The 15,172-nt window shown below is 38.7% G+C and overlaps 1 protein-coding gene across 1 annotated transcript in view; it reads right to left on the bottom strand.

Moving 5' to 3' along the window:
- CHD7 (chromodomain helicase DNA binding protein 7) overlaps positions 1-13,474 on the bottom strand; it is a 140,753-nt gene extending 127,279 nt beyond the window's left edge. Inside the window, exon 1 of the mRNA XM_017893477.1 lies at positions 13,377-13,474. The gene's annotated coding sequence lies outside the window, so the exon portion shown is untranslated. The remainder of the gene's footprint in view (positions 1-13,376) is intronic.
- Positions 13,475-15,172: the final 1,698 nt, after the last annotated feature.

Here is a 15,172-nt window from a genome sequence, read left to right as displayed (position 1 = left end):
AATTCATATAGAGAAAATGACTGAAATCTCAAACATCTTTGGAATTTCACTCATTTTTTTCTTTTATAAGGATACTAAGCATTGTGTGATACTAGCCCACTTGAAAAAAACAGTATCTTGAAGAATTTCCAAAGTGATGCTATAAACAGGCACACTCATAAATTCTACTGACACGCTTCCATAAGAGCATGGGAATGAACAATGGGCTAACCAACACTCCTGAGAACTTACCAGTAAGACACATAAAAATTCTGTTTCTGCCTGCCCTATTCTAACACATTCCTAACAAGGGGAGAATTTTGCTTACAGAAAATGTAAACAATATTCCTGTTCACTGTCAAAACTACAGACATAACACCTGAGAGGGTCTCCAGGTCTGTAGTTTTCAGGTGACAGCTGTCAGCTAAAGTCAAAGGTCTCTTCACTCCACCGCTAACTGCCATGAATTTTCTGATCTACTTTCTCCAAATGCAGAGGTCAGATGGGTGAAAATAAGGTGAACATGAAAGCCATTTTACTGAAAACACGCTGCTTTACTATGCAACTATTTTAAAATCCAAAATAAAGAGAAGTAGACATCTCCAGTGCCAGTTGCAACAAATATTCATAAAATTAAATACACTCCTAAGAAGGCTAAGCAGTCAGCTGTCATTTATTCAAGGCTCATTTTAACTTTGAAAGAAATAAATACTGGAATGGATTTGATAATAGCTTAAACCAGCCATGCAGACCAACCACTTACCAAAACAACCTTTCAAATTAGCTTAAGGAAAGTCACGTCTACATATGTGTCCTGGGGAGCAGCTTCATCCTCCAGGGTCTGCCAACTGTTATGGGAAGAAATGCTACTGACTGGATGGGGCTCCAGGCCAGCTCCAGGTAAAAGTGATCCCAGAGGGAGTGGATGGCTTAGCCCACTAGTGACCTTCTCTTGCAAGCCCACTGAGCCCAGAGGCAGAGAGGCAGAGCCAGATCAAGCTTGGAGAAGTGGCGATGAAGTTGGTGCTTACTTTTTATCAGCTTAAGATTCAGAAGAAGGACAAGCTGCCTAAGGGCATGAGTAGGGAAAAAACAGCCCTCCCTGACAGTAACCATACTGACCCTTGGCTGTACTCCTCTTCCTGTTCCCTACACCCTTCTACTAAGTGTCCATCTCCCAGAGGCATGAAAAACGCCAGCATTATATGATATCAACTAACCATGTCGCTCACCACAACTACAATCATGCTCAGGTAAGGTCCAGGCAGAGAAGTTCAAAAACTGGCTTTGTAGTCTGTCATTAGTGACCATTCACTGGGACAGCCACCAACGCCTTCCTGCCCCTTTTCTGACCTCAAGACCCAGCTGGCAACTATGCCAGGAATCCATCTGGTAGCTGCATTTCATATTTCTGATTTGAGCTAATCTAATTAATTTGTTTTGGTCCTTTTTTTAAATTTGATCAAGACCATCTGAAAGCCCACTTTCCCAAGTCGCAGCTGCAACATATAATTTTGTGTTTCTATAAAAGATATTCATTCAAAGCCCTATTTTGAAAGCTTCTCCCTTGTCTACAGACAATATCTAGATTTTCTGTGTCTAGATGAACACTGTTCAATGGGCCACAAATGCAAGCCATTACATGTAATTTTTAGTTTTCTAGTAGCTACATTTTAAAAGTAGACCAAAAGAGTGAAATCCATTTTACCAATTTCTATTTAACAGAATAAATGCATAATACTGTCATTTCAACAGGTAATCAATATAAAAAAATGAATAAGCTAGTTCACATATTTTGGTATTGAGTCTTTGAAACCCAGTATGTAATTTATACTTACAGTATATCTCAATTCCTATTAGCTACATTTCAAGTGAAAAAATGTACATATGTGGCTATGGCTTCCATACTGGACAGCATAAAGTATTTAAAAAGAAGAAATAGAAATAACGAATTAGCAATGACATTTTTTTAAGTCTCATAATTATCACCTGGGTAATAAACATTCGCGTTGCATTTATGTTTTATTTGGCTTTACATAAAAATTAACTCTCAAATCACAATCATTTATTCAAAATGTATTTGAATATTTACTGAGCACTACTGTGATCCAGGCACTAGTCTAAGAGCTGGAGAGAGATCAGTGAATAAAACAAAATTCCCTCTTGTCCTCATGGAGCTTATATATCTGTAAATGATGAATCTCCTACATAAGAACTAAGATTCAGGGCTTATGCTATTAAAAACATCGGTTACCATTTTACAAAATACTCCTCAGTAACTTCTGATAAGGAATAGTCTAACTAAATGTGAGAATATGTAGCAAACGGTACAGATGCATATAATGGAGACATAGTAATTCAAGTTTCTAGTGCCCTATTGGCCAGCATTTTCTGAGATGTGAACGAAAGGACAGTTCAGAAGATGCATGTGTTTGGGAGTGAGGAGGGGTCACAATGAGACCACGCAACTAACAGAATCATCAACATTAGAGGCACACTGTGAAACCAATTACAAACATTTTAGAGTTAGCAAACACTCTGAAGAACTTCTAATCCAAATCCCTCCGCAATTAACTGATGAAAAAAAATCCTTTTATAGACTGAGAGGAGTAAACTTCTTCTACAAAACATTTTAGTGACAGTTCCCAAAGATGAAAGAAATGAATGACTGAAATGGCAGCTTACTAGCGAGGACAAAATATTAAAGGCCTACATCAAGTCTGTTTTATTCAGAGAATCACTAAAAGAATGCTGCCATCATCAAATAGAAGTGAATTTCCTTTCCAAAATGTTTTAAATTATACCATATATTACTTTTAGGAAACAAGCATATATCAACACCAAATTGGAGCTATTGGTAAATTTTACTGGGAAATAGCCAAATGAAAAATGGGCAGATCCAAGCACAGAATCAATGATAAAAGCAGCGGGTGCGCAAGAAACCAAGATGAAAGAAATGTCACCAAAAACATTAATATTTTGAAAAAATATATGTATATATAAAATTTGTTAATCATAACACATTTAAAATTTTTACTTATTATATTTATTTTATATATAGTGATTTTCTGACCTTTCAAAACAACGTAAACAATTATTTACTACACTCTTCTCAAAGTAGAATGGCATTTGTATAGCTGAGTTTTAATTTGGTAGTGACACAGAACCTTTTTGTGTTACAGGTATGGGCTAGAAACCCAGCAAGGAGATAGGCAAATATATACCACCTTTCGCATGCAAAGTATCTCCTATAGCTCAACCACTATATGTCCAATTGTGTAAGTAAAATGTCATCCAAGGGAAACTGATAAACAGCCAACAAGTGGGCAAGAGTGAAATCATAGGATATTGCCTATTGGATATTGAAGACTATTTTGCTGTTTATGGTTTGAATTTGTTCAAAATCAAACAAATTTCAAATAGAAATTTGTTCTATTCAAATTTCTCTCTTCTACCTCCAAAGAGCGTAAGGTATAGAACACAGCTGTGGTAATGATTCTGGGGATGAGGGTGGAGCATGAATCAGAATTTCTAAGGAAGCATCGTGCAGCTGAAAAAACAGCACATCACAACCCCCATCATAACCCACGGAGACACCTCTCAATCATCAAGGCTACAAAACATATCAAGAGGGGCAAAGAATCCACACACTGGTAGGTGGACAGACCGAAGATAAAGGGCTCACACTGCTGAGTTTCCACTCAAAGTGAAAGTCCTTTCAGCTAGATCCTGAAGCCAGTTAACAGCAATCTCCTCCCCCTGCCCTACCCACAACCCAGGCCCCGACAGCCACTTGGGAACATCTAGCAGGGCCAATGCTTGCTGGTGAAGAAGACATCTATCCAACTGACAAGAACCTGGATAAAGAATCAGGAAGTGCCCCCCAAGTCACCAACACCAGCATATCAGTTCACCACAAAGTATTTTCCGTATTTGCTTCATGGGTCAAATGATGCCCTTCCTGAACTCCCTGGGTTGGCCAGCGGGGCCAAGACCACGTTTTCTTCCTGGTCAAGACCACATTTTCTTCCTCATTAGTATGCTAGGACATTTCCAATACTCTATGACTGTGCTATGTAATCCAGCAGCCACCAGCCACACGTTGCTATTTAAACTACCTAAACTAAATAAAACTTAAAATTTAGTTCCTCAGTCACACAAGTCACATTCAAGTTCTCAAAAGCCACATGTGGTTGGTGGCTACCTACTTGATAGTGCCCATAATGAACATTTACATCACTGCAGAAAATTCTATGGATAGCACTCCTATATATTTCTTCTTAGAGGTAACATGTTTTAACAAAGACCGTATTAAATAGCAGCAATCCTCTTTCATAAAAAAATATTTTCTCCTCTTTTGGAGATTAGTATTCTTTTAAAGGTCCATATTTACCCTTTGGGATGAAATACATGGTATATTTCCATATATCATATTTTATGTTAACTATACTTACAACCTATGTCTCCTTTCTGTATTATCTCCCAATATATATTCCTATTTCTTCACAAATAATTTTCAATATGTTAGGAATAATTCTCAACTATACAAAATTCAGAAAAATATTAAGAAAAAAAAAAGAAGTATGTGAAGTCCTTCTAAGGTCTGTTTGTCCCCAAGCATCATATTAAAAATAAAACCATAGAAAGCAATAAGGATTGCATTGGTAACCTCCATTCATATTACTAGGTTATCTCCCATTTTGCTGATATTAACAGAAAAGACACATTTTTAATAAGGAAAACCACTGACATCGTATAGAGCAACGCTACGCCTTATGTTAGCATTCCCTATGACAGCAACATCATCTCCATCTACCTCTTCGACCTAGCCAAAAAATGGGAAATAAGCCTAGATCCTTCCTGTCATCATTCATTTAAAAAATATTCAAGGTTAACAGACACTGTGTATACAGTGTTGAACGAAACAGATGTTGCCCTGTCTTCATGCAGCTTGCAGTTTGAATAAATGCCCCAGTACATCCCACATATTCAGTGCATTTCCCAACCTGCTAATGCTCTCTCCCAGATATTTATGGGTCTACCTCCTCCTCCCTGTTTACACTAGCTCTGAAGTAATCAGGCCTTCATGGTTTAGTGAACCACAAAAAATTAGAAATCTAATTGGTTCTCCCAAGTCTGGTCTCAACGCTTTCACACTACTGACTGAATGATCTTATAAAACACAGATTACATCATACGTCTCCCTGATTAAAATCCTTAAAGGACCTCCCATAGCTTTCAGGTTCCACTCCAAATGCTCCAGCATGCTTGAAGGTATTAATAATCAAATCCTTCTTGAGCTGTCCATTCTCAACTCCCTTAACTCCCTTCCCTCTGCCCCTGAAGCACTCACAAACACCCCCATTAGGTATATCAAACTACTGAAAGTTTACCAACCATCCATCAGCTATCTCACACCTTCTTCGCCTTCACACCCATGGTCTCTTCTGTGGCCTCCTTATCCCCTCACTGTACAACCTGGCCTCTTTTTCATCTCAGTTCCTTTGTTATAACTCATCTCCGGAAGCTTCCTGACCCTCAACCCTCCCTCTTCAGGCTGATTCCAAAGCCCTCGCTGGCACTAGCACCACATCAACATGAGAAGAAGCTGCAAAAGTGCCAAGCACCCTACTGTTCTTATGTGTTCGGCTCCCTCTCTTTCTGGAGACTGGAGCCTGGCCATGTGAAGTGGAGTCCTGAAAAACAGGACCCCTGGCACCCCTGGGAGCTGGTAAGAGACGCAGAGTCTCAGGCTCACCTCAGACCTCCTGCACCAGAATCTGCCTTTTATTAACAAGGGCCCCAGGTGATTCCTGTGCATGTGAAAGTTTGGGAAGTCCTGCTCTCAGACTCTGAGCTCCTCCTATAGAATAGCACACACTGACCACTTGGTTAATATAATGGACCATCAACAAATGACACGTTACAAATAATATTACAAAGTAATACAGATATGTCACTTAAAGAAAGTAGTCTTGATATTTGCATCTGACAAATAAACAATACTGACTTCATTCAAAGAATTATGAACAGCCCTTAGTGAAAAATTTAATCTGTAACAGTTTACAACGAGTGGGTATCTAAAGATGGTTAATTTTAAAGATATGCCCATCTGTTTGCCAATCATTTGTGCAAGTCAAAAAAATGCAGTTAACATTAATATCTAATGCTATGTTACACAACACACTATTTCACAGGTTTCTTGCAGAAATGTTTCAGTTATTTCTACATAACTTTGAAGAGTCTGGATATTCTGAGTAGCCTTTATGATAAAAAAAAAAAAAAAAAAAAAAAAAGTTGTTCTTCTGTTCCTTCATTCAGTATTGAGTGTAATACATTTCCTTTCAAGGCAACTAATGAAATAGTACTTGGCTAACAGCTTATACTAAGTGCATGCCCACAGCACTAGCTTCTTCCTAAGTGGTCAAAAGGAGTATATTACCCCATACATAAGTTATGCCACAAAAACACAAGGATCATGGAAATTTATGTTCTTTAGAGAACAGCCTTTACACCCTGCAATTCAAAATTCAAATACCACTCTCTGAAGCTAACTCCTAAAAGCTAAGTCCACTGAGAAGGTGGCCAGCACCTTGACCCTAATGTGGAGACAGCTGACCTGCTGCCCCAGTGCAGACACCAAGAAAATATGTCTAGCAGGGTCTTCATACCATGTACACAACATGGCCTAGCAACATATGGACACACATTCTAATAGCACCTGAAGCACTCAACATTGTATGGCAAAACAGAAATGACGACAAACATGTATCCATATATACCATATCTAGGTGTAGATCAAATATGTAGCTATGTAAAATATGTGTATCTATCCCATATCTTTTTTTTTTTTTTTTTAAGAGACAGGGTCTCACTCTATCACCCGGCTGGAGTGCAATGGCGCAATCACAGCTCACTGTAGTCTCCAACTCCTGGGCTCAAGTGATCCTTCCACTGTAGCTTCCCAAGTAGCTGGGACTATAGTTGTGTACCATCACACCCAGCTAAAATTTTTTTTTCCCCTGGGAAACAAAGTCTCATTATGTTGCCCAAACTGGTCTTGAACTCCTAGGCTCAGGCAATCCTCCTGCCTCGGCCTCTTAAAGTGCTGGGGTTGCAGGTATGAGCCATCGCACCAGGTCTCATATCTTTTGAGTGTTATCCTAATTAATTGTAATATGGTAAAGAAGAAAATCAAATGAAGAGCTAGATCTAGAAATAAGTAAATGAAAATTTTTAAAGTAACTTATTTTGGACAGGAAAAAAATTAAATTTCAGAAATATATTTCAACCCACCTGGCAAGAATGCTTATAGTGCAGACTTATGGAAGAGTCATGTACAGTTTACAAAATTTGCTGATTGCTAGTATGTATCTTGCTTAATATTATAAAATATCCTGGGTTTTGTAAAGCCCAGCATGGTGTATAAAGGCTAATGATACCATGTTTATTAGCCTGATTTTAAAAAATCACCATTAGGAAAGATTTTCCCACTTATTCTAGACTTATTTCAAGCTACTGACTTGACATACACACACAGAAGCCTACAAAAAGTGAGGGTGGAACAGAAGGAAGAGAAGGAAGGAGCTGCCCTGTGGCCATGCTCTGTCTGGGGACCCCCTGGCAATCACCAGCTCCTATGAAGCTGACACTGAACCTCTGGAGGAGGATGCAGAGGTGAGGCAAGGGCAAGCATGCAGAGGGGCTGAGAAAGCAGCAAACAGCCAGCTGCTCTTGTAAGAAGCATGCACTTCGTGTACTTACTGCAGTTGTCACTGATTAACTAACTGATTTGGCAATTTCCTACATTCTTTTACATTTTAAAAAATTTCTGGAAAGCTGAAAAGGGATCTTTTTTCATATTCTAGTGGAGTTAGAAGTGTACTCAATCCTGCCTGGTTTGAAAGGAAAGGGATAGAAAGGGTGTAAACAATCTTTTCTGATATACACCACCAACATTCTTTTCCTTAAAGGGAAAAAAAACAAAACAAACCCTGCACAACATCAGAACTGAAAAGAATTTGTCTATTCTCTTTGCTAGAGCAGTGCACATGTGATAGGAAGGGAGCCTTATCCATCATGAATAAACCTGAGCACAGGACAGGCAAAGCATCACAGCATACCAATGGCAGGGTTCACACAAGGAGCTCCAGGGCTTTCGAAGACCCATGGCTGTTAAGGCAATGCAAAAAAAGAAATAACAGGAATTATAAAAATTCAGATTTCCATCAGGGAAGCAAGCAATACAAACAGGAGTTCAAACTGTAAAGGAAGGTTGAGATCTTTGGAAGAGTATTAGAAAAGTATTTTGGAAAACTGCACCCAATCTCAAAAGGTAAATCTACAGGAAGAAAAAAAAAAAAATAAAGAAAACAAATGTAACTTATTCGGTGACTATGATACTAAATTTTGGTTTCAAATCAAGTTATATTTGACAAAGGAGATGGAATTAAGGCTGAAATATAGAGTTAACAGTTTCACATCTGATATTTCACAATCATTTCAACTTATAACAAATTTGGGAAACATTTTTTCTATGCAGTAGTCCCCCTTCATCCTGGGGATATGTACCAAGACCTCTAGTGGACACTCAAAACCATGCACAGTACCAAACCCCATTGCTGTCAGTTGGAACACGTTTCTATCCATGTCTTCCACCCACAAATTTAATGTATTTTCCATCTTAACTAAGCACCTATCAGGCACTGTGGCTGTAACTTTTGCAGTTTGTGGTACAACAGCAAAATCAGTACAAATTTGTTTTTCCTTCCCCACAATTTGACAGAAGACTCATTCTTACCATAAATAATACTTGTGATTTATTTACAAGGTGTATATCTCAATACACAAACTTTTTTCTTTCTTTACGAGCTTTCACCTTTTCATTTAAAGGAAGCATTTTCCTGTTTATCTATGGCATATCCAAATCACCAGCATCACTACTCTTGCACTCTGGAGCCATTCTGAAGTAAAACAAGGGTGACTGGAACACAAGCACATTGACACTGCCACGGTTGACCTGATAACCATAAGATGGCTACAAAATGACTGATGGGCAGGTAGCATCTACAGCGTGGGTATGCTGGACAGAGGAATAATTTATGTCCTGGATTCAGTGAAAGACTTCATCATGCTACTCAGAAGGGCACACAATTAAAAACTCAGGAGTTGTTTATTTCTGGAATTTTCCATTTTTCTTTCTTTTTGAAACGGAGTCTCACTCTATCGCCCAGGCTAGAGTACAGTGGCACCATCTCAGCTCACTGCAAGCTCTGCCTCCCAGGTTCACACGCCATTCTCCTGCCTCAGCCTCCCGAGTAGCTGGGATTACAGGCGGCCACCACCATGCCCGGCTAATTTTTTGTATTTTTAGGAAAGACAGGGTTTCACCATGTTAGCCAGGACGGTCTCGATCTCCTGACCTCATGACCCACCCGCCTTGGCCTCCCAAAGTACTGGGATTACAGGCGTGAGCCACCACGGCCGGCCTCCATTTAATATTTCTATACCAAAGTTGATCGCAGGTAACTGAAACCACTGAAACTGAAACCATGGAAAGCTGAAACTGAGGCGGGGCAGGGGGTCTACTGTACCTACATTTATCATAAATGCAAGTAGGTTCTACAACACCACCATAATCAAAACTATAAATATCATATAGCGAAACATGCCATCTTTTAGCCAAAATAAATGTCTTCATTCATATTAGCATATGATAAAAGACAAAGTTTTATCCACAAACTCTGTATATTTAACTTAACATCTTCCTACATCTTCAACAAAGGTTCAACCCCAAACTGGCCTCTCTCCGTATTCCCCAGCAGTCATCTGGGTTTCCTTCCTCCAGACAGTCGTGTACTGGTGGAAAACTAACTTCAAGAAATATCTTTTATAATATTATCAGTAATTAACTCATAAGTTACATCTACATTTTTTAAAACTATAATACAAAGTATTTTGTAACAAATTCTTTTATTACTTTTTTTGCACCACTATGCTATTCTACATCATTGAGCACTGACTGTAATGACATGCTTCTGGCTCACATATTTTCCCTAAAAATCATTTGACTAACCAATTCTAATTTTAAATAGTTTATACATATGAGTGTACAAGACTCTTGATACTAGGACAGCATTCTAACTTGTAGGTAAACTTCAGACTTCAGTTTGAAAAAAGATCACACTTAAGTAGTCATAAATTTCTACATTGTGTCCATTTTGATCACAGATCAATATTTAAGTACACATCAAGTTAGCAAAGAGAATGTAATATAAGAAAAAGTGCAGTGAGAAGACAAGCTATTACCAGACATGACATTTGTTTTGCATAATGAGAATGATGAAAATAATTTAAGTCCACCTATGAAGCTTTGAATTTTATACTTGGTTTAATCAAAGATTACAAAAAGAAGCAGGCACCTACTCAGTTTTAAAATACAGTGTTAGTTACTAAGGCCTAAGACTGCTGCACCCACTCATCTATATGATCTTAATGAGTTTAACTACCATAAATCAGTTGATAATAAAATTATGATCCAGATAAGGAAATCTAAATAATTAGGTTTCATCAGGGATAATACTTGCATCATACTATACCTACCCACATTTTCAAGTTTCCTCCCCCATACCTGCTGCATCTCCAAACATACCAAATTCCCTACTTTATGACCATTTCTCAGACATCATTTGAAATGTCACTATCCCATTAAACAAATCTGAAGAATATAAATAAATGTTTGGCAAAAAAAATGTTCTGACAGACCACATATCTCAATTTTCTACTTCAAAAGCACACTCACAAGCACTCTGCTTTGGTTGGGCACCTGTCTGGAGCTCTGCGTGTTCAAATGCCAAATTTCCTCAGCCCCCAAATCCTGCCATCCTAAGACAGTGAGATAACTTATGGCAAAAGTTCTTAAACACCACTTTGTACTCAAAACTGCTTAGATCATCATATCCGAATAACTTTTACTGGCTACATACAAACTGGTTATTTAGTAGCTTTTAACCTTTCAGAATCATGTATAACACTTGTAGAATAAATCTAATTTTTCTGTTATTGACACTGGGGTCTACTTGAGGGTGGAGGGTGGGAGGAGGGAGAAGAACAGAAAAGATAACTCTTGGGTACTGGGCTTAATTCCTGGGTGATGAAATAATCTGTACAAAAAACCCCTATAAATTTATCTATGTAACAACCTTCACATGTACCCCCAAACCTAAAAGTTAAAATAATTAACCTTGTTATCTTAATTTTGAAAGAATTCTTTTCATTTTACATATTTTCTTTGAAAAAATGATATCTTGTTTAAAGGTAAACCTGTAAATATAGACTATATTTCAATATTTCTTTCATCATAAAACATTTCAATGTCCCCATTATATCTCTATAAATGTGCACAGTGTCCCCAGGTAGGCAGGCACATCAAGACCTTGCTCGTTGCAGTGGGCCGAGATAGTGCCATTGCTCTCCAGCCTGGGCGACAGAGCGAGACTCTGTCTCAAAAAAAAGAAAGACCTTGCCTTTTATATCTCTCACTTGTACCCCCAATGCCAGACACAGGGCCTTAAAATAGCTGTGGAATTAGCCATTACCTAACATCTCAGTATATCACTAACACTCCTTCCTCCTGCCACAAAAACATGGAAGAGTCAATGACTGTATGGATTCCTTAAGACTTTATTCACATAAGTGAGGGGTGGGTTTTGGATTGGGGTGGGGAATTAAAGCATCTTCCATTTCTTCACTAATACTATACCATTCAAAAGAACTGCACACTGATGATACCTTTCCAGCTTTACAATTCCTTGTGTAGTGACCTGTTCCAGCTTTCAGAGTAGAACCTCCAAGGTAACATGGCCTGGCAAATTTCCCATCAACAGGGTCAAAGAATCCACAGTTTTTAAGCTATGCTTTTTTAGAGAGTTGTGCATTTTACTTAACTGTGGAGCACAGACTGGAAGAGAAAGGTACGAGACTGGAGCCAGGAAGACAAATTCAAGGGCTCATACAGGAGTTCGGTAAAAGACGATGGTGCTACAAAGGAGACAGATATACTCAAGAGAGAGACTTGTTTCTGGATGAAGGAGAGTCTGGTATGATAACGAGGGCTGTGGCTTGAGTAACTGAGCAGATGGTAAAAACCATTCACTGAAATGTGGGGAACAGGAGAGAAGCAGGATTTATTTATTTGGTATGGAAGAGAGGTATAGAAAAAAATTCACACAGAGCTCTCCAGGAGACAGTACAATATGAAAGTAGAGAGCTCAAGAGAGAATGGTAAGCTAAGATATGGCCATTTAAGTCACTGACAAATAAAAGGAAGACAAAGTTGCAGCAGATGAGGTCAACCCAAAAGCATATTTAGAATGACAAGAGAAAAGAGCAAGGACAGAATCCTGAAGAATATCAACACTCAGAGGGCAGGCAGAGGAATCAGCCAACAAGGTAGGGGCAAACACCAAGAGAAAGCTTTAAGAAGGAAGTAATCAATCAGTTCAAATGCTACAGAGAAAGAAGCAAGGTAAGACAAGTGTCCATCAGATTCAACAAGTTGGATATTAACTCTGTTAAAAGTAGTTACTATGGGCTAGGCACAGTGGCTCATGCCTGTAATTCCAGCACTTTGGGAGGCCTAGGTGGGGGGATCACTTGAGGTCAGGAGTTCAAGATCAGCCTGGCCAACATGGGGAAACCCCATCTCTACTAAAAATACAAAAATTAGCCAGGCAGGGGTGCCACATGCCTGTTATCCCAACTACTCGGGAGGCTGAGGTGGGAGGATCCCTTGAGCCTGGGAGGTCGAGGCTAAAATGAGCCATGATTGAGCCACTGCACTACAGCCTGGGCAACAGAGCAAGACCCTGTCTCAAAATAAATAAATAAATAATAAAATAAAATGGGGATAATAATAGTATTTATTTCAGAATTATTAGGAGCATTAAGTACATTAGTATTTGTAAAGCACTTAGAACAATGTCTGCCACTTAGAAAGCACTACGTAAGCATTTGCTACATAAAATATACAATTAAACACTAACAGAAGTAGGCATGGAGGGAGAGAGGAGTAAGAAGGGGCAAAGACACAAAGCGGGAAATTAAGGAAACGTCTCTGAAGAGATGAGATGGGAGAGGCAGAACTCCCTGGGACACACAGGAAGACGGATGCAGGTGGTAGAAGGAAATCAGCAGTGGATGTGCTTCCACTCTGATGGCTACAACTGGCTCAATGAGTTACGCAGGGTGTAGTGGTCATGAGGTGCTTATGTTAAAGAAAGAATCAACAGAACACTCTGGGCCCAATGAAGGTCTGAGACTGACTCTGAACTATAACTGAACCTGCACTACAAAGAAATTTCTTTTCTCATTTGTAAAATACATATGATACCACCTACCTTTAATTCATCAGGCCAAATTAGATTGTGTGATGTAATGCACTTAACGCAGTACTTGGTAGATAATTAGCACTCAGTGTAGATGATCACACATTTCGTGTTTTAACCTGAAAAATTTAAATACACAAAATATTAAACTAGGCCATGTGGCCTTGATCCAGTTACTTAACCTCTCCGATTCTTGGTGTATCTCCAGAACGGGGAAGTAGAAAGGAGGCTGAAGAGAATGGCAAAAGTCCCTTCACTCTCAGATGCTAACTTTACTAGCTTCACAATTGGAAATATGCTAAGTATAGCTGTCCTCTTCTAAAATCCACACTTCTGGTGAAAGAAAAATATTCCAAATTTCAAGAAGCACAGATAATGGATAAAACATAATTACATAAATAAATCAAATACACATGTTATGTAAATGATTCAGTGAAGTTTCAGTTTTAAATGCAAAATTACATTTTATGGGATATTTACTACGAAACTATTAGAAATCAGAAAGTAACTGCTCCTCCCTGCAGGTAAATTAGAACCTGGTTTTGGTAGTAAACTTGTGTACTTCTGATGCCAACTGTTATAAACCATCACTTCTCAGAACACATTCGCTTGTTCTCATTGGAGGAAATCCTCCTGCTCCCCACCTAAAGGAAGGGAAGTTGGTACTGGAATGCCTGCCAGCACCACCTCCAGGAAGATGGCTCAGGTACCTCTCAGACCCAGTCCCATAAGCCTGGAGTGTTGGTCCTAAAACAAGTCAGTCAGCTGAAGCAATATTCTCAGAAGAGTGAAACCTCTCACTACCCTTTACTCCTAAACAGGTCTGGCAGCACACAATCTCTCCCTAATCACCAACAATATAAGCTCTCTGCCACACAACTGTAACCCTTCCATCAAAATAACAATTCAAGGGTTCAGAATGTAACTGCAAGGGCATTCTATAATGCAGATGCTTAATATATTCTTTCCATTTCCCCATTATTTGCTGAAAAAATCTGAGTGAGAAGTAACCTCCGTAATTTCCTTTTCCGATAATAAAATAGCTTAATGTCAACTGTCATCCCCAGGGATGCTGTGAGGATGACTTAACTACTTTGAATACCTAACAAAAAATATGCTTAGCAATATAAAAAATATATAAAAATTCAACTCTCTGCTATGATCTGTCTTGATGGTACACTTTGGGATACTACTCAGAATTCCTAAGTATGCAGACAGTAGAGATATCTCATTAAGAAACCACAAGAAATTTCATCTTCATCCTTGATCTTGACTTCCACAATTTTTAAAAACCTTCAGGAGAGATAACCGAACATTCCTTTAAGACATCTTCATCCCTAACAACCTGCCATCAGTACATTTCCCCACATCTGGAATCTGGAATTTAAGAACTCAAGCTGCTGGTTGGGAGCCCTGTGGCTCTGAGGCCCTGGGCCATGGGCTCCTGCCCCTCTTTATCCCCAGGACTTATCGCTGTGCCTAGGATAAAGCAGGTACATGAATGCACTTGTTGAAGGAGTAAAAGATAACAGTCCTTTTAAACAAATAATCCATCAAAATTTGAATTTCTGTTCTTAATATGGAAAGACAAATTGGAAACACTTGAATGCCAGATTTGCACATTCTGTTCTTGCTTGTCCCAAAGCTTATCTGCCCTCAATTTCACATATCTAATAGCCCTGGGCCATCTATTTCAACACCGGCCTATGACTTAACATAAGCATTTTCTCTTCTTTAGTTTTCATTGACCTTTATCAAAAATTAAGTTTATAAATGTTAAAGTTTATAAAATCACCACTTCTCAAAGA

The sequence above is a fragment of the Rhinopithecus bieti genome, unplaced genomic scaffold (assembly GCF_001698545.2).
Source record: "Rhinopithecus bieti isolate Rb0 unplaced genomic scaffold, ASM169854v2 scaffold_21726, whole genome shotgun sequence".
Classification (NCBI taxonomy): domain Eukaryota; kingdom Metazoa; phylum Chordata; class Mammalia; order Primates; family Cercopithecidae; genus Rhinopithecus; species Rhinopithecus bieti.
Note: the sequence above shows the minus strand (reverse complement) of the source record. Positions and strands in the feature narration are given on the sequence as shown.